General features: G+C 42.0%; 1 long non-coding RNA gene across 1 annotated transcript in view; it reads right to left on the bottom strand.

The window, feature by feature from the left end:
- Positions 1 to 26,222, bottom strand: part of LOC143828684 (uncharacterized) — a 91,439-nt gene extending 65,217 nt beyond the window's left edge. Inside the window, exon 1 of the long non-coding RNA XR_013227832.1 lies at positions 26,157 to 26,222. This is a non-coding gene — a long non-coding RNA (uncharacterized LOC143828684). The remainder of the gene's footprint in view (positions 1 to 26,156) is intronic.
- Positions 26,223 to 26,675: the final 453 nt, after the last annotated feature.

Genomic DNA, 26,675 nt, shown 5'->3' with positions numbered 1-26,675 from the left:
TGGGATTGTGTTCTATCCACTGTGTTTCCCGTGGGGACACTGAAAGCTGCAAATCTTAAAGCTCCATAGGATCGCACCAGCTGCATCCTGGAGCAGCTGCTGCCTTGAGGAATCAGTTCAAGTGAGGCTACTAGCGGTTTACCTGGCCCTGGAACACCTGGCCACAGTGATCCATGTGACAGTCACCTCCAGACTAGATTTCTGTAACTTGCTCTATGCAGGCCTGTCCTTGTCCTTGAGCATGAAACTACAGCTGGTACAAAATGTGGCTGTATGGGTTCTCATGAGAACACCTTGGAGAGCCCACATTTAGCCAGTGCTGTGGCAGCTGCATGGATTGCCAGTTGCATTCTGGATTAAGTTCAAGATTTTGGTACTGACCTTTAAGGCCATTCACAGTCTGGGCCCAGTGTACTTGAGGGACTGTATAACTCCTTATGGTCCTTGCAGCACTCTTTACTCTGTGAACCTGAATAGGTTGCATATCCCTGACCCACGGGAAGTGTGTCTGTCCTCAACCAGGGCCAGGACCTTTTCTGTCCTGGTTCTTAACTGGTGAAATGAGTTCCTGGAAGAGTTTAGGACCCTATTGGAGCTATCACAATTCTGCAGGGCCTGTAAAACAGCGCTTTTCTACCAGGCCTTTGGTTGAGGCCAGGGCAAGAAAGATGTGTCCTTCCTCTGAACACCCTCCCTGAGGCACTGGGTTGAAAGGGCCATTGAGTCTGTTGCAGAGTGGAACTACTGGTCTGTGGGAGTTATGGGTGGTGTAAAGAATTTATTGTATTTTATGCCTACTATTATCAACTGCTGCAAGCTGGCCGGACCAAGAGCTGTGGTCAATAAATATAATTAATCAATAAAACAAATAAATAAAATCTAACTGTATAAAAAAGAAGAACCTTCAAATTGCATGTTTTGGGAATCTTGCATACCAAAACTTTTTTCCAGATCATGGAGGGCTGCCATTTTTTTCATGGCATCATACTGATATGGAAGTTAAATTACTTTAATACAATACCCTCCAAACAAATGATCATAGTATAATCCTCACAATAACTCTTAGAGAGGTCAAGATTGCTTTATTTATTAGGTTTTTATAACCCACTTTTGTCCTCAGTGGGGACCCAAATCAGCTTACAACTTTACAAAATCATGTTATAAATAAACAGAATAACCAGCTACAGGTTGAGCTGGCCCTAGATCTATTAGCCTTGTTTATCCAAAGGGTTTTCCTAGAAGTGACACCACATCATATCACCAACACCATTTTAAAAAAAAGAAAAACTCTTTCTCTTGCCAGCTGCTGGATTGCAAGCAGTATCTGCTGGGAGTGGGTGGGAGATTTCTTGTCCCCAACAAGCACATAGAAAGCCTAATGAAGTAAAAGTCAAGGCCCAAGAGTCCTTTGACCCTTGCCCTTTATCTTGTGCCTCTGGCCACACCCAAGTTTAATTTATATGATTGTTATTGTGTTATTCTTATACAACTGTTGCTAGTTGTCCTGAACCTTCAGGGTAGGGTGGGATATAAATAAAATTTTATTTACTTATGTATTCCTGGAACAGCAAAGAGAAGCAAAAGTCCAACTAAAATGTTATATAGCTGACAAAGACATTCCTAACTATCTTCCACTCTCTGCTAGAGAGCCTCTGGTTTCCCACATTGGCACAGATGGGGGAAATGGCTGAAGAAACTGGCTTGCCTAAGGTTATTTAGTGACTTCATAGCAGATGCTTCCTGAGTCACTGCCACTGATCTTAGCCACTTTTACTGGCTCAATGGAATGAGCACTGAGATGTTAATAAAATGCTAGCATTGGAATCAGCCATTAAAGGTCAACCTTGAGGGGGTAATCATGTTTGCTGTGGCTCTTGACCTTGAGTTCAGGAATGGAGAATGGAATCCTGAACCTTTTCTGAGGATTGGGCGGTTCTCATGGTACAGCCAATCATCTAACAGACTTGTGGACCAATCACGGGCCTCCATGAACAGCCAATCATGTGTCGAATATGTATATAAGTTCCACAGTTTGGGTTGTTGTTGTTCGGTGTTTTCTGGTTCCAGTAAATTGGTTGGTTGCTGGGGCTAAGTGTCTGTGTCTCACTGAACCGATGGATTTAATAGTAGTTACACTAATGTCTTCCTCAACCAACACATATGGTGTGAAAGGCAGATGTGCACCACTAAACCATTAAGGACACAAGCCAGGAAATCCTTGCTGAACATAATTTCCTAGGACATGTTCTCTAGATGGTTCCAAATGTGTATCTGTTCCTCTTGTTTGATTTGTATAGCATAGGAACCAACAGTATGCACTAGTCTGCTTGCATTAAACTAACTGCCAAGTAAAACACCTGAAGCAGCTCTAAAAGATACTAGGGTTTGTGTGATTGGAAAACCATGAGCAGAATCTCTCTCTGTTAATGGTTATGCCTATCAATATGTACTTAATGTGTACAGCTCAGCTTATTAGAACATTTATGTTAATCATTTCTTCATCAAAACATTTCAGTGAAATCTTAGAACTTCAGGCTGGGGGGTTGGAAATAACGCAAGATCGAAATAACACAAGATCACTTCTCTGTTATATATCCTCCTTGAACTCAACAAGGAATGACTCATGTATTGGAAAAGCAAGTCCTCATTACTTTCAACACATGTAGGCTTACCATGTGGGGCTGTAAGAACAACAACAATTATGAATGTTAATAGGATGGAATAAGCTGCATTCGCCAGGCCAAATCAGGCCATCTAGTGTAGTATCCTATTCTCCACTGGTGGCCAAAACTTAATGTTTACAGAGATCAGGGAATTCCTCAATTCCCACCCAATAGCCAGATGTAGGATAACCTGTTTTCATGGAGGTCTTATCCTAAGCTCTATTCATTAGAGATTAGAAAGGCAATTTTCTGCCTATGTTTTCCCTGTCTACTGAACTGTAGTATTAGCAATTGCCTCTAGAGAACCTCGCACTTACTATCAATATAAATATTTCATGCTTCTTTAAGGTTCTCATAAATGTATGGACTCAGTCAAAATCAGTTTGTACGCTAATGACTTCCCTTCCAGGAATGCACACACAACCAAATCCACTGCATTCAAGAACTCTCCCAGCACAATCAAATCATAGGAAGGACATCTTGTCATACAACTTCAGCCAGCATGATAGCATGCCAGTCATTTGAGAAAGGTAACATTGCCCCTCTGATGTCTGCTTGTATTTAATTTGGTATTTCCCCAAAATGCTTATGGTATTTTACTTAAAATCATTACAGTCCAAATGTTACTTGTTCAGCAACAAAACAGAAGGCAGTTTAGTTTGTTTCCAACCAACACTGTATTATTAAAATTTTGGACTAAGTTATCAGAATCATTATCAAAGGGATACGTTTTAATGCTTCTTTTAAATAACCCAACAACATAGGAGTTTGATTCAGGAGAACCGAATAATGTTTTCTGACCAGAAAAGTTTAATAATCCCACCATATGTGCTTAAAAGTTCTTCTGTGTTTCTTACACCAACAGGTGTTCACATTTTTGTTCCCTTTCCGTTCCCTTTCAGTGTTATAACACTACCTTCACAGTACTTTTAAAGAATTGCCTTTAAGGCCTACTTCAATGTGAGGTTTATCTATAAAAATACAACAGCACTGTGAAAAGTTTAATATATCAGTCCTTTTATTTCTGAAATAAAACTCATCCAAATTATAACACATTTGATAAATGTTTGAGAATATTCTCTTTTGGCCAGAAAATTTATGAGTTAGTTTTTCTTTCTTTTTTTAAACAGGAATGCTCTAGAGTTGCTTTGGTATGCGTACTTCAGCATGAGAAAAGGGGAGCATGCAGTCATAGGTGGGGAGCAAACAGAAGGTAGAACATTACTGCCAGGAAATCTGTAAAGTACCTGCTGGTGTTCTTTCTTTTATTTCAAGATACATCAGTATTAGTGATGGGGGATAATTGTGTCACATTCCATTAGCTCTACCACAAAAAATATCCAACAACTACCCAGAAACCTCCTCATACCATAATCCATAACTCACTACAATGAACACCTAGTGCAGGAGAAGAATTGCAGCTCCCCAGTTTAAAGTAAATATTTACTAGGAAAAGTATCCAGTTATTTTGCTCTACCATATTTGCTGGATGGTACTTGATGAAACAAGCCTCTTGTGGTGCAGAGTGGTAAGGCAGCAGACATGCAGTCTGAAGCTCTGCCCATGAGGCTTGGAGTTCAATCCCAGCAGCCGGCTCAAGGTTGACTCAGCCTTCCATCCTTCCGAGGTCGGTAAAATGAGTACCCAGCTTGCTGTAAACTGTAATGACTGGGGAAGGCACTGGCAAACCACCCCGTATTGAGTCTGCCATGAAAACGCTAGAGGGCATCACCCCAAGGGTCAGACATGACCCAGTGCTTGCACAGGGGATACCTTTACTTTGACCTTACTTGATAAAACATTGGTAACAACAGTAAATAAATTAGGGAAAGCTCTGCTGGTAACAACCGCTGCTTCCCGTGTTGCCGTTGTAAGACAGAAGTACTACAGGGCCATTTGGATGTGAAATTCTTTATACAGAATGGTCAAGAGTTTTATTTTGTTTTGCCTCCTAGGTCTTAATACATGATTCATCAATTTCCAGGGAATGCTCTTGCTTGAAATTCTATGGTGAAGAAGCAGCAATAGCCCCTGCTTTCCCCTACCTTAAGTAAAGTTGCCAGCTCTGGGTTGGGAAATTCCTAGAGATTTGGGGGGGGGAGTCTAGGCAGGTTTTGGGGAGGGGTGGGGTATGATGCCATAGAGTCCACCTTCCAAAGAGACTATTGGCTCCAAGTGATCTCTATCACCTGGAGATCAGTTGTAATAGTAGGAGATCTCCAGCCACCACCCGGAGGTTGTCAAACGTAACCTTAAGGAGTCTCAAAACAATCTGCATTCTCCTTTCCTTCCTCTCCCCAAAACAGGCATCTTTTGAGGCAGGTGAGGCAGGCAGAGCTTTGAGAGGAGCTGTGACTGGCCCAAGCTCACCCAGCTAGCTGCTTGTGGAGATTGGGGAATCAAACTCAGTTCTCCCAATTAGAGTTGGCTTTTCTTAACCACAACATCATGCAGATGCTTAGAGATATAACAAAATTATACACACTTCCCCCCCCCCCCTTACACTCCAGGAACCTGCATCTTTGAACTTAGGATATCATTTCTTCCCAAGACGGGTGGAATGCAACTAGACCAGTTTCCCACCACATGGAAGTACTTCTTTTACTCTCTGCAATTCTAGAAGCCTCTTGTTTGCTTGCATGCATGAGTACAGTGTTTACATTCACTTGCCAGATATTTGAGGACATACCAGGGCATAACTGACGGTATGAAATTCCAACATTAAGAGATCATTTGTCTGAAGACATTATTGTCTGTTTTGTTAGGCTGGCTAGGTAGTCGGAAAGAAAGATTTGAGCAGTGGGATCAAAAGTTAGGGATGCTGGGAAACAAAAGAAAGCTCCCATCATTGCTTCGCTACTACAGCACTGGGATTCCAAACAACCTCAAAATATTTCGCACACTATTTGAAAATAAATATCATTCATGCTCAGGCCGCTGAAGACACGCAGTTCAAGTGGACTTGGGATTTATAATGGAAAGTGTGATGCAAGCTTCGCACTATTCCAGCCATGTGGTGTTATCATTCAGCAAATAGCTCCCACCCTGCCTCTTGAAATTGCCTGTCTGGGTGGCTCTCGGTGCTTGCTAATTAACACATTCCTGACACAGTGGACACAGGTTCTAATGGGAGGATTCCAGTATGATTGCTTGTAAGTACAAAGATACTTGTAAGTACAAAGATGCCTGGAGGATCCCAAATCACTCGCACACACACACACACAGAGTTTTTCTGGGTTTCTCTGAAATCAAGCAATTGGCAGGTTAAACATTTTAAGGAATGGGGCTGATGGATTTATTTATTATTTTAAGAACTAGGAAAAGCCATCCATCACTTCCCTTGCACTTTGCCTGCAAGGAAAAATAATCTTGATGGCTTTAAAAGGGAAAGAGAGAGAAAGATCCCTTAAGGGTGAACCCCCCCCCCCCACAAACAACTAAAGGGGAGATTTTTTGGGTATAATTGAACAACACTTAAGCGGAGATAATTCATTCCATGTTTGTGCACTTTTGACTTGCCTGTTGCTTGGCCTCAGGAGGATGGAACAACGCCACGGTGCTGTAGAAGAGAAGAGCAGCTCCCCTCGGTGAGGGACTTGGCTGAGGGCTGAGTGATTACTTCAGAAGAGCAAGCTGCACCTGAGTACACAGCCACTTCTGCTGCAAATGCACTGGCTGACCAGCTCCAATGACCTCACTGCAGATGGTATAAAGTGAGCGCAAACATGAAGGGGGGGAGGGGGAGGGAGAGGGAAGTGATGCTCTCGAAGTTGCATACACACACGCAGACGGAAATTGCCAAAGGCATTCTGTTCTCCAAGCCCGGTCGACACCTTTTGCAACTGATTTTTGCTGAAGCAGTGGGCCAAGGATCTCATAACTAAGATGCATTCCATGGCTTTCGCTCTTCTGATGCATGGATAGATACAGCAATAATACACATTGCAGCTTGATAGCTTTACATGAGTGGGAGCAATATGGGATGGAATATCTTATTCAGACATTGCTTTTGCTGGTGTGGCATGCCTCTTTAATGGATAGGTGTTGTTTACCTTTTAAACCTATTCAAATCAATATTTATTTACTGTCATTCAGACCAAAATTTTTTTTTTAAACCTATAGTTGTGTTTTCTCATACACAGTGGCATGTAGGGAAAAATATATTTGGTCTCTGATCCAGCTGATTTTATATACTTTTCTTTGACATTTGAAGGCTGGGTAGCTAATTCTTCAATCTACCTCAATACCAGTTCCAAGGTTCATGGAGGGGGTTTGGTTGGACACCCTCAGTAGTCTCTCTGAGCCTGGAAGATAACTCTTGCTTGTTTTCTCAGGCTTTCTGGGGATGCTCTGTGCACAGCAATGAGGGCAACACTCTTGGAACATTGGGACTTTTGCCAGTTGGAGGAGGCTGCAACAAAACCATGATCTCACCACCCCTTGGAGCCAGCTCTGTATAACCTGAAGTCTTTAGCAGTCCATCAACCATTCATTTGGTGTGTACAAATATGACCCAGCCTAAACGGAATGAAGTCAGAATTGCATCGGCCTAGGCTGGAGTAGTGGTAGCTCCCTCTGTCAGTCAGCTCCTTTCTATCATGTCTGTTGCTACCATGTCTGTTTCCCCCATGTCTGTTTCCCCCATTCTAAAATCAATCTCATCACTGTGTAGACCCATAGATTGTGAAACACCTTGGCCAGATTCAGAAAAGCACGAGTAAGAGTCAAATTAAATAAATATCTGATTCTTTTCCGGACAAGTTCCTAAACACAGACCTCAAATGAGCAATAGTTAGTTGTGACTAAGCTCATTCTGCACACATTGGATAACACACTTTCAATGGGCTTTTGCGGCTGGATTTTCCTCTGTGAAACATGAAAATTTGCTTTGAAAGTGCATTATCCAATGTGTGTGCAATGAAAACTTAGCCATGACCAACTTGCTCCGTTGGTTTCATTGGGAGTTAATTACAAGTAGCGTCACCTGGGTTAGGACCAATGCTCCTTATCTTAAAACAGCCCAGCGCCGCGGTCTAAATAAAAGAGTAAGGGCCCCTCCACTGGTCAGTCCACCCCCAAGCTGCCAATCAGCAGCAACGGGCAGCATGGCTGCTGATTGGCTGCTTGCCCGGCCAACAACCAATTAGGAGGCGCGAAGTGCCTCCCAACCCGCCCTTCCCCCCACCAGAGCTTTCCTTCGCTCCACGGCGGCCATTACTTTGCTGGCCGCTGAGAGCGAAGGTAGGCTCCCTGGCCCACTCCCCAACCTGCGTGCCACCTTAAAACGCTCCCCAAGCCCCGGGGAAGGCGATCCGTGGCTCAGGGAGCCGCGGATCACCTTCCCCCGGGCTTGGAAAGCGTTTTACAACCTGCACACTGCCTTAAAACGCTCCCCAAGCCCCGGGGCCTGGAGAGCGTTTTGCTACATGGGGGGGAGGAGAAGCAAACCCTCCCCTAGGTCCTGCTGTATTTTTTGGACAGCGGGCTCTACTGCTAGTTATGTATAAAGTACTACAAAATCCTGCATAGAGGCTTCCAGTGAAATGAACTCTGCAGTGATTTTGTCTAAGCAGAATTTCAGTCTGTTCCAGAAAGGATGTTGGACTAAGCCCAATGGATCTTTGGACTAACATAGAAAAGTTCTTCCATCATTTTTATAGAGAAAAAAGGACCAAAGCTTTCCTGGATGCCATCAAATGGCATTTAGTTAACACATATCACAGATTGCAACTGCAGTGAAAGACCCATGGAAATATAGGTTCAAAATGCATATATTCAAATGCAGGAGTACAGAGCTGGATAATATTCTAGCAACAATAGTCTTACTTAGGGGAGTGGTTCCCTAAAATGAGGAGAGTGTGTCACAAGGAAGGAAGTAATGAGCAATACAGATGGAGTTACTTGCTCCCCTTGATAATAAAGACAATCCATAAATCCACCCTTTGCATCTGTGTATTTTATAATCTGTAATGCTCACCAGAAATATACAACAGTACATCCTGGATTCTCTTCCATTGTACTGGAGCACATTGACATGTTAAAAATATTACTAGGGATTTTGGGAAGTTGTGTTGTTGTTGTTGTTGTTGTTTTCATTTTTGTGCACAATTGGGAAGACCATCTCCATCTCACTGACTTCCTGTGGTAAATTTCCCAGTTTTGTTTGTTTCTTTTATGACATTCTTATACTACTTTAATATAAGTGACACAAATATAGGTGTCCTTTGAAACAGAAACACTGCTTTTAATTTGTTTTAAATTATATCAAGATATGAAAACCTGTATTACATACAATGTTCTAGGCTCAAATGACCTTGAGTTTCTTGAAGTTCTTTGCATATTATATCTGTATTAGGGGAGATGTTCTTTTCCATGGATCCATCTTACATTGCTAATGAACACATGAAACTACCTCATATCAAGTCAGTCTTTTGGGACATAGGATTATGTGCTCTGACGGGTTGTAGCTTTGATGGTCTCAGCAATAAAAGCCTCTTTCCCAACACCTGATCCCAGTAACTGAAGGTACCAGGGATTGAACCTGGGATTTTTTCTATCCATAACATGTGTTGGTTCTTACAGTTGTTGGTGCTCATTAGAGCTGTCCTATTCCAGTATGTGCTACATACCTTCAGTTACCTCAATCTATCCTATGTTCCATGGATCAGCCACCCTAACTCCTGCAGACCTCCCTTTCCTTTTAGATTTACTAATCCCCTAAAAGCCTCCAATTCCTTTCATTTCATCATTGTAGAAACAAGATGCTATCTTTGAATAGAGGTCTCTTCTACACAACAACAGATAGTATAGTAAAAGTGGTTCTGGACTTTAATACATCTGACCAAATGTGGTTATGGTGGTATATTTGAACTCTCACCCAATAGAGGATGGGGAGCTAACATGTCAGGGAGGAAGATAAAAGCTCATACTTGCAGCCATCTTGTCTGCTATATACAGGCATTTTTATATAGGAAAGCAGTAAATAATGAACTTGAAGTGATACATGGTTTTTATCATTTCATTTGCAACTTGTGCACAGCAATCCTCATTTCAAAGTATTTTACTCATGACAATCTCTCACTTAGATGAGTTTTCTGTCAGTCGTTCCATTCTATCATTTCATGCGTAAAGTTTTTAATTTAGCCATAGTAAATTAACTCAGGGATTAAAGTCCCAGTTTAACAGACACAACATGTTTTTTAAAAAAATGGCTTGACTTTTTAATTTTCATGCCATCATTAATAACTACTGTGTCACCACAAAATCTGAAAAAGACTATTAATTCTGGCTCCATGATCATTTAGCTTGTGGACAAGGAACTGCCACGTTGCTGTCTGATGATCTTCCAGAAAAAGATGGTCCATCACTTGGGGATTATTGAAGAAGGGTAAATGAGAGAAACAGGATGAAACTGAGCAAAGGAAAATATTCCTAACAGTGAGGTCAACAAGGCCCTTAGAGACATGACGGATACCCCACAGGTTGAATCACTTAAGGGTGGACTGACCAAACCTCTGTTTGGAGATTAACAATTGCACGCAGGAATGGGGATTGATACATAGACTTATAGACTTCTACAATCTGTAGCTTCTGCCATTTACTTGAAATGGTTCTTGACTGCCCATTCCAGGAAGGTGCTTAACATTTCCAAGGCCACATAGGCCACAGAACAATCCATTGGGCATGACATTATTGACACAGGACATTTCACTCAGTGCCCCAAAGGCAGAAGTTGCTTGGCTGAACATGTAGGAGCTAGAAGGCCCAAAACAGCTGGCCTTCAGTCTGAAAGGCTGTGAGGGCATAGGAAGCACATCTATGGTAACCGCAAGGCAAAAGGTGGCCTGAGTATAGCTTTGATATAATTGAGGGGGCAGCAAACTGGTCAGGCCTGGCCCTGTGATTTCAGACCAATAAAATAAAAGGGAAAGGCAACTGGTTGGGCTGGCCCCGTGATTCAGCTGGGGATAGGGGAAACAGCCATTAAAAGGCCATGATGGCAAGGTAAAGAAGATGTGTGGGAGAGTAACAGGGTGCTCGGACCACGCCACTTCCATGCAGTCCTTTATGGAAAGTGTTGCTGCTGGTGCCATCAGCAAACTTCCTTATTACCACCAAAGGTGCCACCCCCGCCACCAACTGCAGGATATCACTGCTGCAGCCTTCCTGATCATGCTAAAGAAGTCCAGAGAATCATTGTGTCTCCCCTGCTTCAACCTCCAGTGTTCTCACTGACTCCTCTCTCAACATATCCATCTTCAGCCATAGCTGAAGCCAACAAAATGCAAAGTTTGTCAATCTAACAAAGAGGAGGGGGTAGGTCAGACAACCTGGGCAGCCTGCAATTGGCTAGCTGGAGCAGCAGCCATACCAGCTAGGCTTGCCAACTTCCATGTAATAGCTGGGAATCTCCTGCTTTTTCAACTGACTTCCAGAGGACAGAGATCACTTCACCTGGAGAAAATTATTGTTTTGAAAGGTGGACTCTATGGCATTATACCCCATTGAAGTCCCTCCCCTTTTCAAACTCTGCCCTCCTCAATCTCCAGATATTTCCCCAACCTGGACCTGGCAACCCTAAGGCCAGCCCAGGAGGCCCCTTGTCATACCTGAGGGCTCTTCTGCTACCACAGCTGGGAAAGAAAATCTCCCCTTTTGGGCCTAGCTTCCTGACCTGTGGCTACAAAATAGTCCTAGGTAAACCTGGGGCCATCATATATGGAGATCAAAAATCCTAGTTACTATCTTTTCCCTATGATTCCTTTGGAATGTCTAAAGAAGCAGTTATTTTTCAAAACAGCAGACCAGGCCAAATGGACATGAGGACCTAGTTAGGCACATCTTGCGTTCCTAATAGTTGCTCCATTTATAAAAGGTTTGTGAGAGGTGAAAAGAATCTAGGTAATTTCTGTACAAATGGAGGAAAGCTAAAGACCTACGTTTTTGCTCCTCTTCAGCCACATTTTGTATGATCTATATAGCTTCATTTGTATTGTTTTGAAAAATCTTCTTTCCTTTGGAAACAAAGAGTGGTTCCTCAGTGGAACAGGCTTCCTCGGGAGGTGGTGAGTTCTCCTTCTTTGGAAGTTTTTAAGCAGAGGCTAGATAGCCATCTGACAGAAGTGCTGATTTTCAAACTTAGGCATATTGTGAGTGGGTGGGCGGGAAGGGATATGCCAGTGTTTGTCTCTTGTGGCCCTTCCTTGCATACCCAGGAAACTGCTGATTGCCACTGTGGGATGGTAGGTGAATTCCCTCCAGGCCAGGTTGGATTCTGGAGATTTTTGGTGGGGGGGATCGCTGGGGCATGAAATTGGGGTCACTGTGTGTAGGCGGGTAGTTGTGAGTTCCTGCATTGTGCAGGGGTTGGACTAGATAACCCTGGAGGTACCTTCTATGAACAGTCATCTGAACAAAGAAAAAGCAAGGGCAAGAAGGGCAACATGCAGCACGAGTAGGTTTCACATAGAAAGCAGTGTTGGGAAGCCGAGCAAATATAAATGATGGAGAATTTGATTTTATTAAGGTCTTACCACCAGCTGAGTCAATTTCTATTGCCTAGAATGTTGACCACTTATGAAAAACTGACTGTTCTCGGGAATAAACCAGGAATGACTGATGACTGTTCTGAGCATTAAGATACTTGGCCTTCATTCTGGTGCTGATCAACTAGAGCCCAGGAACTGTGTTCTATGTGTGGCTGCTGTTGAATTTGGCCTGGCAACTTCAGTTGCCCTAAAATGTGGGGGCAAGGCTATTGTTGAGGTTTGATTATAGGGACTGCATCACCCTTATGCTGACAAATCCCCACTGGTTACCCATCCTTTTTCATCCTCCAGATGAGGGCTGGCATTTTCATGCAAGTATAACATTTCTCTGTGCTACAGAGATCAGTTTGTATGGCAAAATTGGCAGTTCTGGAGGGTGGAGTAAATGGCATCATATATTTATGCTGAGCTTACTCCCTCCCCCAAATTCAACCTTCTTCAGGCACTACTCCCAAATTTCCAGGCATTTCCCAACCTGGAATTGGCAACGCTCAAGTTACCCATCTGTTTCAATTCAGAGTGCTGGTTCTTATCTTGTCTCTAAATGGCTTGGGACCAGGGTCCCTAAGGTGTCTTCTCTCATACTACCTAGCCTGTCAGTTAAGATCTGCTTGTGAAACCCTGCCCCACCTTTAGAGATGAGACAGCTGGCAATTAGAGACAGGGTATTTTTTGGTGGTGGCACCTCACCCATCACTGGTGAATCTCTCCGGTCCTTTATTTACTATATTAAGAAAAGGTCCATGATTAATACACTCTTTTTCCTTCAAAAGAGACACATTGCAAAACATTTCATCAAATTTACATTGCTTATCTTTTGCCAAGTTGCTCTCTGTGGCGTCCATTTACAATGCCTGCACAGCCATTACTAATATTTCAAAATGCTAAAGAGCTACTGCATAGAAATCTATAACCACCTGATATTCATTTGGGGCTCCTTAAATTGGAAATTGCATCAATAGGGAATTCATATACTTTCTTTTTTCTGTCCTTGGACAGTCTCCCTACTTTGCACAGCTTGAAAACCTCTACTTATTTTGGTTTCAAACAATCCACGCAGCCCATCTGTATTTTGGCAGAGCTTTGTGACAGCAGGACTGATTAGAGATCCCTCTTCAGAAATATCAAGCAGACACAGCACAATGTAAAGTCAATTTCCAAGGGATTTTTGTGTCTTTAAATTACAACCACAAGTTTCTCACTTTCTGGTGTTTCTCCTTGCAGGCATGGAACTAGGATTTTGTCTTAAATCATCCTGCTGGAAAACAATACATTACTGGCCTGTACATAATAGCACTTTAAATTTCCCTTGCAAGTTGCCCTGCTAAAAGAAATGAGAATGCAGAATTGGCGAGTTTTGCTGTTGAACATGGGTGGCGTGTATGGAAAATGACAGTGGTGAAGCAGTTTGGCTCATTGGTATAGAGAACAGGGGAAAGTAGCCGAAGCAAAGACTTGGCACTATTATATAATGCTAAGCTTCTTAGACAATAGCAGTTGATGAACCTGCCCTAAGTGTATTTATTTAATCCTTTTTTATGAATCAACTCCTTATTCAAACAAATTGAACTATCTTTGATATCTTGGCAATGGCTACCATACACTGGTTGGTGTATTGGGTGCATTCAATTATGCATTTGTATTACTTGATGACTTGTAGATACGAGAACTACTGCCACCGAATGTGTGAACTGCATGCATAGAAAAGTATTGTGTTCGCCATAATAGAAAATGATACAGAAGCCTTGTTTGCAGTGTTTGAGCTGTGGCAGTTGTTTCACACATTCAAGTTGTTTCATACATCAATTGATGGTGCAGTCATCATGTGAACTCATCTACAGATTTAAGGGGAAAGGCTTTATTCATTGTCTGCTCAGTTACCAGGATTTGCCCTTCCTGGGTGATTTCTGCACTGTATTGCAGAACAGCACAATAATATGTGAATGGCAGTATTAGAAATCCTTTCTTTCAGATGTCATGATATGGATGTTCCAGAAGTTATATACCCAAAACTGAACGATCAAAATTTAACATAATATGATAGTTAAAGATCTGCATATTATTTATCACAGTTCAACATAATCAAGGACTATCAAGGCCACCCTGTGAGCTCAAGGGCAAGGGTAGGTATTTGCATCTAGTAGGTATTTGCATCACCGGTTTCAGCATACTGGCCATTACATGGTACTAACTCATTATGCCACTTCATAGGCTGGCTTGCTCAAAGTTTTGGACTAATTATTGAATATACACAGCACTTTACACTGTATCAGAACACAGTTTAGTATTCCCACCTCTGACAGGCAGCAGTTTTTGAGGCCTTCATGGAGATCTGGGGTCTGCAACTTTTATTACTAAAGAGCCAATGTACATCAAAATTCAGACCAAGAGGCCAACAAAATGCCAGTATAAGAAAATCTATTTGCATAACTGAAAAGCATACAGCTTAACATTACTGAAAGCTGACATGTCAATCAAAAATCCATACAGTTCCTACAGCCCAAATACTGCTTCTTCTTTATTGGGAAGTGACAAAAGACGAGAACTCACAATGGGACCAATTCTGCATGAGGAATTTGTCCCTGGACAGCTCCTCATTGCTCATGGGTTTTAGTGCTGCTTCCATATGATGTTGGCAGCAACCCAGAGCTCTCCAGTGGGTGGTGCGAGTTTTCGTCCAGTTTGCCCTGCAATGAGGGACGTTGCAATATCCCAATTTCCCTTTACTTGTGCTGCAAATCAGCATGCAAACAGAGGAAAGCCTGTCTGGAGGGAGAAACACATGACAGTAGCATTTTGCCCACTCTCGCACCCACCCTCCCCTCTCCATTTCCTGATCAAAATATTTTAAAAATGCTTCAGTCCACAGAACCACAAAGCGATGTGTCCTCACTTCAAATAAAATGTTCTCTTCAGTGTGCATGGTAATATTGGGATCGGGCAGCTAAAACCCATTCCTGTTTCTGTTTTCTGGCAATGGGGTATGAAGGTGAAAGGGTGGGCGTGTGATGCAGCAGCCATCTCCCTATTAGCTTGGTATCTGTGCTCTTTGTTTTAATTCTTTCTCATTAACACAATCTTCGGGTCCAGTTACCATGGCCAGCCTATCCCAAATCTACCTGAACATAAAAAAAGATCATTAGACAAATAATCCCGAAAAGGGATCTAAGGAAATCTTTTATTGTTGTGGTATGATCCTGAAGCAATGCGGATGAGCAATTTAAAAAAGTGTTTTACTGTTCTGGCATTTCTCCAACACAGAAGTGTTTTTTTTTTAATTGGGACTCGGGCGGGGGGGGGGGGGTTGAGTTCCCAAAACAACCACTGTGGAGGGATTGATGGCTTGTGTTGATTGACAGCCCAAGGAGTGGGAGGAGAAGTACGGGTTTGTCCATGTTTTAGGCTTCTCCGCGCCTTGGCTGGAAGGGAAAAGTCATGACAAGGCAGTGGAATAACATAGGAGAGGTTTCCCGTCAGGCAGTGTGCAAACACGTGGTTTCCTATTGCATATTTGCAAGCAGGAAGTGGCGTGTGTTTTACACCTCTGTACAAAAATGTTCTGGGTAATAATTATATATAGGAGCACCCTACACAATTGTTTTAATGCACTGGTGTGAATCTATCATTTCCCTGTATATAAAGCATCTCTAAGAAGCCCTTTGCTCCCATAAAAATCTTTGTCTGCCATTCCCTTCACATTGTGGTTATTGTAGTAGCCCACCTAACTCTCCAGTATGCCTTAACTTAAAGACTGGATATTTTTTAAAAGAGTTATACTTGGCTCCATAATAAGCCACAGACCCCATAGGGAGAAGGATGCATTTTCAATACCTGCAGCTCATTGTGTGGAGATGCCAGGGACTGAACCTGGTACCCTATACAGATAGACCTCTGCCGGTAAAGCACCCCCTTCCTGTTTTGCTGTTGCCTTAGATATCTTATTTTGGATTCTGTTGTAGATAAATGGTGGAATTTTGTTAAATAATTCATTTTAGTTTCATGTTGAAATTGATTGGGCTAGTCTTGGTGCTGTCAGTCCAGGTCACAACACAAAGAGAAGTCATGGAAGAAATCACCATCCACAGTGTAAGCTCAAAGCTTGCAAAGACCTGGAGACCATTTATGGGGGGGGGTCTTTTTGGGGGGGGGTTGTTTGTTTGTTTTTTGCTTTTTAACAGTGGTATTTTTTATATTGCTCTGGTGACAGTGTGCTGAAATATTGAGAAATGGTGCTATTAGATCTATCCCAGGCCTGTCATAATAAGCACAGGAAGCATAAGAGATACCATTCTCCTATGATTTCCAACAGGAAATTTGATAAGCACATCCTGTAGATTAGAAAGCTTCTGTTCAATCAAAAATCAAAAAAGGATGAGTTGTAAGAAAAAGTTGGATAAAATTACTCTTTTATATTGGGGGGGGGGGGACCCAGTATCGTAATTTCAGTTGTTAGTTGGCTTCTTGCTCTATAAATAAGTACAGGAGATGTCCACTCCCTGGCTGCTTTATCCAGAGCAGGACTTAATCTGGTTCAGATGATGACACTAAGCAGCTGAATATGTGATCTAAAGTTCCAAAGAAAGATCCACAAAGTACCTGGCAGCGATACCTCCTTGTTCATTGCTTCTGCTTGACTCCTCTGCTCCACTGTGAGGGATGTTAATAGTGGGTTGGCTTCTTTCCCACCAGTACTTCACTTTAATCCTCAATGCACAGGTTTCTCAAAATTTAGGGGAGTATCAACCCTTAATATGGATTCAAGCACTGACAGCAGTATCACTATGAATTGAACTCCAAATGTTTCCCATTATTCCATTTCAGAGCTTCCTTCTTTGTTACCATTAGAAGTCCGCTCTTGACATTATTCATTATTCATAAAAGCTGGGCCAGCCATCCAACAACTAGTTTTGACTTCGCTTCATTTGAACAGTATTGAACTCCAGAAACTTGGGGAGGGGATGCATTTTAAACTCCAATTATCACATATTTTTTAAATAGGCTAACATTATGCATTTTTTAGCCTTGCACGAGTGGCTTTCTTGTTTAACATTTTATAAAAACTCATGACTGCCAGGATTAAGGCTAACAAGAATATGTTTACAGATCTTATTGTTGCCGAGATGGGATCTGTAAACACAATATTAACTAGGACACCTGTATGCAGGACCTAGATCACAATTATAAATAGTGGTCTGATTCCCAGTGTCCTGCCAGCAGTTTTGTGAAGTCCTGTCCACTCAGAGTATAGCACACACTGAAAGGAACTAGAGAAGACTCTGGCAGTAAAGAAGTAATAAATGACTAATAAATCTAAGTCATCTGGCCCCTTTTCATCCAATATCATCAATCTATCTAATTCTCATTGTGGCTAGATTATGGATACTTAGATCCAGTGACCAAATTAATTAGCAGATACGAATGGACTTTCTGTGAATCTGAAAAAGCGCCAGATTTGCAGAAAAATCTGAAGGAAGGAACTCCAATAATAGAAGAAGCACCTGTAGCTTTAAGAAACACATCTGGCAGATTTGAATCCGCACTGCCATGGAAGATTGATGGGTGACCTTGGGCCAATCCCACTCTTCCAGCCTGATCCACTTCACAGTACTGTTGTAAAGATAAAATGGAGGAGAGAAGAATGAGAGTAGACCAGTTTTTGTCCCCATTATGGATAAAGTTGGGACAGGAATGAAATAAATGGATAATAAATATAGCTGATGACAGTTGGCAGATGTGAAGGACAGGAGGAAGCAGGGGAAGGTAAGAATGGAGGCCTGCCCAGAGTAGGGAAAGAGAAACTAGTATGAGGAGAGATATATAAGGAAAAGCGAGGGGCCCCTGCAAGTGCTTGTGGGCTATGCATCATGCAACTGAACACAACCCAGCAGCCAGCACTGAGCAACTGGGCAGAGTCTTCCCAAGCAGAGGCTGTCATTGATAAGGAAGAAGGGAAAATGAAGGGCAGGGAGACATAAAAAGATGTGGCTGGTGGATAGGAAGAAGGGAAGGACAAAGAGTAAAAGAGTAAAAGCTATGGGGGCAATCATGGAAGAGAAAGAGGAAATAGTGGAGGAAGAGAAAAATAACCACCCCCAAGACCTAGCAGGTCTGTAACTGAACATGCAGAATTACCATATCAGAATTACCAACAAAGTATTCTAATCTAACTATTGCTTTAACTATGTAGAATGTAATGTACAGTGTTTTACAATCAATGACGCACATTTAATATGCAGTTTTTCTAATGGAATGGCATTGCCATTTATGAAAGCAGAAGTGGCATTTTCTAACAATTACCCCCATCCACATACACAAACATTTTGTCCCCTATTCCACCACTTTGTCCTTTAAACTGTTCCTCAGAGTCTGCTGACCCCCAGAAACAAAATTGTAGGGAGTGCCAGTAGGAAGAAGTGGGAAAATCCTGCTCTGTGCAAGAACATAAGTGCCCTGCTGGATCAGATCAATCATACATTTAGTCCAGTACCCTGTCTCACAGAGTGGCCAATTACTTCCTCTGTCTGGATGGACAACAACAGGGCATAGAGGCTAAGACCTTCCCCCAATGTTGCCTTCTAGCTCTACGAGGGAGGAAATGTTCTATTTCTCAACTGTCTCTACTCCATTCATAAATCTATCCCTCCCATGCCCCAGGAATAACATTTTGTTAAGAGCACTGGGCTGCAGTGTGAAGCATGAAACAAGAAAGCTCCATTCTATTGATGGAAGATTTAATTTGGATTAAATCCATCCCATATTTTTAATCATTTAGTTGACTGTCAACATTTTTTTGAAACTCCAAGTGTACAATAACTACTGTGTCATCCTTGTCTATATGCTTGTTCACTTTCTCATAGAAAGTTGGTGAGGCAGGACTTCCCTTTTCAGAATCCATGCTGATTTAACTATTTAATCAGCAGGCTTTGTCCCTCCATATGCCTAACAATATCTATCTTTGATTACAGTTTATACTAATTTGCCTGGGACAGATATGAGGCTGATTGGCTAATTTCCTGGTTCCCCTTGTTCTTTTTTTTTTAAATGAGTTAGTTTCTCTCCATGCTACTGATACAGCTGCTGAATTTAGTGATAGGTTACATATATGAGTTGTTTACAAACTCTTGCATGTATGCCATCAGGATCTGGACTTATTGATTTTGTTTTCACCAGTAGGCCTAGAACGTCATCCCTGGTCATCTCAGTTTGGCTCAGTTCTTCAGACTTCTTTCCTGAATAAAAGGGACTGTGGCATGGGTATGTGCCCCACACTTTCTATAGTGAACACAACAGAAAGAATGTCATTGAGCTTTCCTGCTATCTCCCCACCTTGTTGGTCTTGATGCTTTTAGTAATTTGCTCTTCAAAATCTCTTTCTGCATGCCTAATTATTGACTTAGATTTTATTTTGCCAGAGCTTGTGGTCCCTCTTGTTCAATTCATTGGGGCAGGGCTTCTACTTTCTAAAAGAAGCCCTTTTTTATAGCTTCCTTGACCTGGGTTATTAACCATGTGAGCCTTCTTTTAGATTTGGCAGTACTTTTTCTAACATATGGAATGCATTGAATTTGGGCTTCACTTAGTGTGGTTTTAAATATTTTCCAAGCATCCTCTAGGTATTTGACTTTCTTGTATGTCCCTTTCAACTTCATTTTTGTAAAGTTCCTTCTTTTGAAACATAATGTTACAATTTGGGGATTTAGAGGTTAATTTCCATTGACCTGAATGCTGAATTTAATAGCATCATAGTCTGCAAATAGTTGGTCTGTAGTCTGCAGATGGCTGGTTACTCTCTTGTCTTGTCCTCTATCACAAAAACTCAGCACCGTTGCATACTTTGTTTTGCACTATGCATCATAAAAAAACATATTTCCATTAAACAGGACTCAAGACTCATTTGGAAAGTATGGGTCCAGTTTGATCCTTTTTCAAAATCCATTGAAGTTCATGACTAGCATGGTGGAATTCTGTTTACAATAGCATTGCATATCACCATTACAATAAACAGGATTTATGCTACACTATTATTGTCATCCCCATATGAACTCTCCCAAGGGTCCCTTAAAGCTTGAAAAAGAGACCTTGGTCCCAGAACTCTTCATCTGGGAGTAAGATAGACCTCGATATAGAACATACTAGTTGAGACTCCAATGTAATGGAATCAGCAATCATCCAAAACCAATCAGACCCCATATCTATACTCAACTGGCAACAAAGAAAAAGTTTGATGCATAGCTGTGCTATCATGTTTACCTTAAAAAAAATAGGTTGGATCCGGACTAAACTGTTTAATTCCCCATTCCTACTACACCTATCCTCCTGTCCCTCCCATGCCCCAGGAATAACATTTTGTTAAGAGCACTGGGCTACAGTATGAAACATAAAAGAAGAAAGCTCCATTCTATTGATGGAATATTTAGTTTGGATTAGATCCATCCCATATTTGTAATTATTTAAGAGAGTTTTTGTTTTGTTTTTAATTCTTGCTAGCCACAGAGAATATTGGGGGGGGGGAATCAGGCAAGAGTATGGGTTTTTTTGTTTTGTTTTGCAAATATTATTCCCATTTTATAGATAAAGAACAGAGACTGAGATAGTAAATTATCCAAGACCACACAGTAAGATTGTGGCAGAGCTGGGATTTCAATCTACAGTTCCTAGTTCCAAATCCAGCCCTGAACAGCATCCACATTCCTCATCAACTTAGTCAAGTCAATATACTTTGCCTCCATAAAAATTGTCTTTCCCAGCATATGTCCATGCCAGAGAAGTGTCCAAGTTCTTACAAGTTTGGTTTCTCTATGTGTGGATCTTTAAACTAGATCCATATTCACATACACACACACACACACACAAGTATCTCTTGAGAATTTTCAGGCTGGGTGGCACTTCAGAAAATTGGTTGGAATTAGGCTGGAGAATGAAGGCAAAGGAAGCATGGAAAAGAGTTTTTCCAGATGTTCCTTTCTGGATAGCAAGCTCACCTGGATGTCGCACAAGGAAGGAGGTTTAGGGGGGGGGGGAAATCCAGCAATAATGAGAAGAGCACACAGTCCATTGGCTGGGTAAGAGACCGTTCCCATGGATGCAACAAGTTTATGGGAGAAAGCAGGAGATACATATTTGCAACAAATGTGCATGTTATGCTTTGTCTCATAAACTTTTTGTGTCCATGGGAACAGGCCCTAACCATCATTGCAAATGTCAGAGAACAGAAAAGAAGATGAGGGGATGGAGAGCTGGCAAAAGAAGGGAACATGGTTAAATAAAATGCCTCGGGTCATGGACATTACAAGAAAAATAAAATCAGATTAGGATTGTGGCATAAAATATGAAATTTAGTAAAGTTTTTATTTTTCCTGCATAAATCTTGGCCCTAATTCCAACCAATATCATAACAGGTTTTCTTTCCCTCCTAGCTTCAAAATGTGTTCAAAACTATGTCACTCTTATTTTGTAAACTGGAAAAAATTACTCTTGACACTGGTATTCTTTCAGATTTCATGTTTTCCTACATAATCTATTCCTCTTCCACCATCTTGGAATTTATCATAACTACTCTTATGTAAGTTTTTTTTCCCAGAACCAGGATTCTAGTTATAGCCACCTCATAGTAGGATTATTTGCTCTGGCCTGTGAAGTCTGTGGGCAGGATTTGTGGATGGACCTCAATGGAGTATAGTGCAATAGAGTCCATCTTCCAAAGCAGCCATTTTCTCCAAGAGAAGTAATTCCCATTGTCTGGAGATCAGATAGAATTCCAGATTTCCAGGCCCCACTTGGAGGTTAACAACCCTAATTCAAAAGCTGGAACTACAATGAGGTGACTACATAGACAGTACTATATCAGGCTACATGTGGAGGGCACCACTTTTGAATGTTCTCTCAAGTGAACAGAAACCAGCACAGCAGGAAGAAAGGTCTTAACCAAGCCCTTGGTCTGCTATGATGGTTTACAGTCCTGGGTCCATTCCGCACAATCGCCTATGTAGCCAAATGTAAGTGCTATTGTAAAGCACTAGAATTAATAGCAGCAGGTCTTGATAACACACACAGCCATTCCTACTGCAAAAATGGCTCTCCCACCAGCGCTGTTTTCGTTACCCACAAGTTTCTGATCTTGCTGGAATCTCAACAAAGGAGGCGATATTTTTCCGCAATTCTTCCCGCCCCCGGTTGTCAATCAAACAGAATAGACAATTAAATGTTGTGTTCACACTCCCGAAAAGCTCCTTTCCCTTTAAAAACTGTTTTTTTAAAAACCCCAAAATACCAGTAGCAACGAACATTTGTTCATTCAATGTTTCAAGACCTTTTTCGCTGGTGTAGGAGCTGGCGCTTAATCGTTTACACACTCTTTAAGTAAAAAAAAATCCTCCCCCCATGGGTGCAATTTCTGGCTGAAATTATGGGTAGTGTCGAACAGGGGGCTGTATTGTGCTTGGGAACTTTAAAGACAATTGCAGAAGGGAGCTTTACTGTTAAGCACTTCTAAATTGCTTGTGGAGGGACTTCAGCCGGAGAAGCCTTGCTTATTCATTGCTTTTGCCGGTTTAAGGGGAAAAAATGGCGATCGCGTCTCCGGAACCTCGGGGTCGAGAGCTAGGGAGGGACATACTTTCTAGTGCTATTTTGAGAATGCACATGTCTTTTTCGGATTTGTTGCAGGTTGTTCTCAGGAGTGAAGCAGTTTTTATAAGGGGAATCCACTTTTGACAATTCCCCGAAAAGCGCAACATCGAAGTGCTTTTTGTGGGAGTGTTACAGAAGTATTGCAGATTGTGTACGACATCGTGCATAATGTTAAAAAAAATAGTGTTACACAACAGTAAGACTTCAGCTACATTAACGCTGTGCGGAATGGACCCTGGCCTAGTATCAGAGCTAGTTTAAGGATTCATGGCTCTGTTACTTGTGCTGTAGCAATGGGACACCCCCCTTGCACCATCAGCACCACTTTGTTCCTCCCTCTGGGGCATCTGGGTGCCCAGTTATCATCCTGAGTCTCTGCCCAATGATGTAACACTCTCCTTGCTGGCCTGAACCTCAAAGAGGTTTTACTCTTCCCCTCCCATTGCCACAAACTGGTCATTTTAGAAATTACTCACTGGAAGGCCTGTACTCCCACTTTCTCAAACAAGTATCTTGATAGAAGCATTGGTATCTGTGGAAGCTGAAACGTGAGGCTCTGATTTCTCCCCACCACTAAAGTGCCCTCACCCTTTTTCAAGGGTTGCTAACTCTGGGTTGGGAAATACCTGGAGACTTTGGGGGTGGAGCTGGGATTGGGTGGGCTTTAGGTAGGAGAGGGTCCTTAGTTGAGTATAATGCAATGGAGTTCATCATTCAAAGCAGTCGTTGTCTCTAGGGGCCCTGATCTCTTTGGTGATGTGCTATAATTCTAGGGGACCCCTGGGTCCCACATGGGAACCAGTCTCCCTATCTTGCTCTTAGTCATCTCCCCTCATCACTGAGGCCCAGTTCTTCATCCATGTATACAGTCTTTCCATGAAGGGAATGACACTGAGTAAAATGACTTCTCCTCTGTTCATGGATATGGTCCCTCACTGAAAATGTCACAAAATGTACACTTAGGGGAAGCTCTACAAACCCGTTGCCATAGTTATCCTGTTTTTAACTGGTGGCCTTGATATCATTTCTTGTTAGTGTGTGTTAGCCACTTGAAGACTCCCCCTTCCATGCTTATTATACCTGCACCAATTTACTAGAACTTCCTCAAATAAATTAAAAAGGGAAAAAACAAAACAATAATTCCTGTCCCTAAATACTCATGAGCTGTAAGGGAAGTCAAAATAAAGAAACCCTGTAGCTGCAAATGTTATAAACCCAACTCTGGAGCAAATTAAAAATATGCTTTTTCCTGAAATATTTTAAGGAGACTTCATTTCCACAGCCTAGAAAAAATAGGTAGGTTGTAGCTAGATACACAAATTTTCTCTGTGTTTGTGTGTGTTCCTCAAGTCCTTTAAAAATTGTTTGTGGCTTACATACTTCCGATCCAGCAGCTGTGGTTTGAATCATCAGTTCATGGTTATTTGTCCATAAAAATGAATTTGTTTTCTAAAGTTTTCAGTGCTCGTGAAAATATCAATTTGCCATTCTCCAGAATCATGAGTCATGGCTGTAAAAATGTATGTATGCATGTATGTATTTTAAAAAGTGGTTTCCTTTTTAATTTTCCATTTTTGACCTTATAAAATGTAAGACAGCTCTTTCAAAAAAAATTTTTACGAAAGGGTAATATTCCAAAAGAATTATGAAATTTCAAAAACGTCTACAGCTAAAAGACTGTAACCAGCTTCCAGCTGTATCATTGATTTTATTTACTGATTTTAAAGAGTTCGATCTGCTTTTCAATACAAGGTTTCTCAAAGTGAGGAATAACGTTTTAAAATATATCAAAGGAAATGAGTGTATTTGATCAACCAAACAAATCCAACTGTAGCACAGCTAACAAACAGCTGAAACTCAAACACACTGACTGCCATTATAGTAGACCTATTTACTCCATAGGCAATAGGATTATTAAGAAACTAGCTTCAAAGCCCATTTAAAAATAAATGGGCTTTGAAAGGGGATGGGGCCTGGGGGGAAGGAGGGTGGCTTTGAAGGCTTGATCTTCTGGGGTGTTTGCTACCCCCTCCCAATTTGGTGCCATCTGCAAATGTAATAAGTATTCCCTCCACCCCCTCATCCACATCACTGATAAAAATGTTGAGTAGAGAGCACTGTGGCACCACACTGCTCACCTTCCTCCAATTAAATACCATTGACAACTACTCTTTGGGTGTGGTTTTCTAACCACTTCCTTAGCCACCTGACCATCATTCTGCCTTTCAGCCTCACCAGAAAGTCCAAAAGGTAGGTGCTTGATTCATTTTTTATGGGAGGCCTCTCCATACTGGAGGACTAGCAACAGTAAAGATTCTTAAGAGATTCTGTTGTGAGGAGTGCAACTATTACATAGGTTCATGTTCTTTAAGTTTGTGGTCATAAGCCCAAGTCATAAGAGGCTTAAAGGTAAGCACCAGCACATTAAATTATACGAAGAAACAAATAGGCTGGTGGTGAGGAGACTTGAAAGCTGGTGTAATGTGGTCACAAAAGGGCAGCTACATTTTCCACCAGAATCATCTTCAAGGACAGTCCTATGTATACAGTGTTACTGTAATCTAGCCTCAAGGTTACCATTACATGGATCCGCATGGCGAGATCAGATGATTGCAGGAACAGGATCTACTTCTAAACTAAATACAAGTGGGGAAAGCCATATTTTTGCTATACTACTCACCAGTTGCTGTTCTGGGGGTGGGGGTGGGGGTGAGGGGTTAATGCGAAGACCTGGATCCAGCAGAACTCCTAAGTTTTTAACTGAGTCATTCAATAAAAGTTATGACTCATCAGTGGTGGGACAAACTCGCCAGTTTAAATCTACATTAAACAAAGCTTGTGTAAATAATGTTTGGCTACATGGAGTACTCCAAACTTGTCACGCTCACGAGTACATTTGGAATTTTTAGAGATGTGGCAAATACCAACCCAAAATGATTGCTAAAGGAGACAGAGCCAAATACAATACTTCCTTCTTTGCTTTGCAAAAGAATCACAGAAGAACAATAGACAAAAATTAAGGAAAAGTGTAAGGGAAAGAAGGGTAAATAAAACAAAGAAAAGCTGAGGTGGTATGCTGCCCTAGCTCATCACACCCAGTGACAGCCGTACATGAAGTGCCTGGGCTGCAGAGCCTAGCCGGAGTCCACACCAGAGCAAAGTCAAAGTCCAGTACAAGTCGTTAGGAATCAAAGCAAGCAGAGTTAAGGGCGAGGCAAAGAGTAATCCAGGGAAAAGCCAAGGTCAGAGTCCAGATATAAGCATATATTCACCAAAGCCAGTCCAGTTACCAGATGCATAGTCAAAAGCCATTTACCAGGAGTCAGAAGTTCACAGACCAAGGAATCCAAGCCGGACAGGAGGGTTTCTGCATAGATTGCATCACCGCTGAAGAGCTGCTGCTGTCTCTTCTAAAAGCACCCCAGCTAATTGGCTGCACCTGGGGGAGGACTCACTCATCCTCCCCAGGAGCTATCCCAGCTGGGCCCCATCTACTTTGACAGTGTGCCTGCAGTCTCTGGCTTCAGCAAACACCACCCTTCTGCCTCATTTGCATCGTTCAGGCGAGCTGTCAGGGCTGGAATGCATCTACGGATGCACCAAAGATGCCTTCTGGGAAGAGCCTAGGTGACTTGTGCTGCTTTCCCCTGTGGTACCTTCAGAGGCCTCTCTCTCTTCTGCCAGAGCTGGCTCAGCTGCAGGCCCTGTTGCTGTGGCAACTCCTGGGAGACAAGAGGTGGCAGAGGGGACATGACAGGTGGGAATGGATACACCAACCTGCATGCTTACTAGACTTCCTGATCCTTCAGTGATGGTGGCAGCTGCTATATCCCTG

The sequence above is a fragment of the Paroedura picta genome, chromosome 2, assembly GCF_049243985.1.
Source record: "Paroedura picta isolate Pp20150507F chromosome 2, Ppicta_v3.0, whole genome shotgun sequence".
Taxonomy (NCBI): domain Eukaryota; kingdom Metazoa; phylum Chordata; class Lepidosauria; order Squamata; family Gekkonidae; genus Paroedura; species Paroedura picta.
This window is presented reverse-complemented; position numbering and strand designations above follow the sequence as displayed.